Here is a 1,525-nt window from a genome sequence, read left to right on the forward strand (position 1 = left end):
TGCATGCTGTGTATCTTGGTAGGCTTTATCGTACTGGGTCTGGAAGCTACTAAGGTGAACTAGACAAGATTGATGTGCACGTTTTACATCGGCCATTTCCTTATCCTTAGCTGCTAACTGTTCCCGGAGTTGCTCAATTATCTTCTTGCTTTTGTTGCTGTTTCCCTCATTCTTTTCTTCCTTCTCAATTAACTTGGCACGGAAGACCAATTCCGTGGCCTACAAGGCAGCTATGCTTGCCGCTTACTGCTCACTATGAACTTAGGGCCACAAATCATATGGGTGTCTCCCCAGGGTGCTTCCTTAGGTGCTCTCTGGCCCCAGCTGACCCATCAGCTGTATCAGCACCCTCCAGCACAACCAGTGCCATCTTGTTGGCTGGGATGTGTGTGTGTGCGGCGAATTGTAATGTGTATATGCAGCGGCAATTGTCAGCCTCCCGAGTGTCAATCACACCCGGCGAATCCGGGACCGTTTATCATTGGGATCGATTGTGTTCCACGTGGCGCCAGTGCTAGCCTCTCAACAGTCACTGAATCGGTCCAGGTTTGGCGCCAGATTTTCTGTCCTAAAAGTCCACTAATCCTGCCCCGGCACCAACACTTGGTCTCAGGAACCTCTTTACTGGATTGTGCGAACGAGGACTGCATTCAGGATTACACTGAGGGAGAATGCTCAGTCCATGTGCCAGTTACGCCACAAAAAGGTAACCCATCCACTAAGTGCAGCAACAGAACCTCTTCAAGAGGCGTACCAAACTACAGACATCTTACAACAGTACCTACCAGAAGGTGGTGGGTGTACTCCTCATCGGGGTGAAAATCCAAAGTAGTGGGGCCACATTGCCCTACAGCACACTGACTGTCTTATTAGCAATACAGGGCCTGGCAAAATCCATCCAATCAATCACAGATAGGAATTGCTCATTAGCACCTCAAGTCTTGTTTTTAAACAAATGGAATGATGCCAGCAGCACGAAACAGGCTCAAATTGGCTGGGGGAGGAGGTTTCACACTGTACTCCATTTTGTTTGCCATTGATTTCAGTGTGAGTTGGTCTGCCAAATTTGCTGTGAGTCCACCTTGGGTTACAGGCATAACCCCCCGCCCCCCCTCCCCCCTCCCCCTCCTCCCCAACCACCACCCCTCCCCAAATGACACTTTTCCTTTCGACTACTTGTTCACCCAGCGCCTGACCGCTGACCCAGTCAGTGATGTCTGGTTGTGCTCGGCGAGCTAAGAAAACAGCATATATCTTGCTGCTACGTGACAGAAGGAATAACAACATTCTTTAGATGAGAGCAAGACCACCTACTAATGTCAGCGGCACAGCAGCTCTGCTAATGCACTGGGATTCATGCCAGATCAGATAAGGGACCTCCCCACTCTTCCCAGACATTAAATTATGCTACCTCCTCTGAAACCTTTTGTTGGGAATTTGCCCAGTGGTAGGGTGCAGATAATATGTCAAAAACGTACAACTCTGTCAAGTGAACATGATGTCGAACAATAACAAACAGACCTGT

This window comes from Scyliorhinus torazame, chromosome 2, assembly GCF_047496885.1.
Source record: "Scyliorhinus torazame isolate Kashiwa2021f chromosome 2, sScyTor2.1, whole genome shotgun sequence".
Lineage (NCBI taxonomy): Eukaryota > Metazoa > Chordata > Chondrichthyes > Carcharhiniformes > Scyliorhinidae > Scyliorhinus > Scyliorhinus torazame.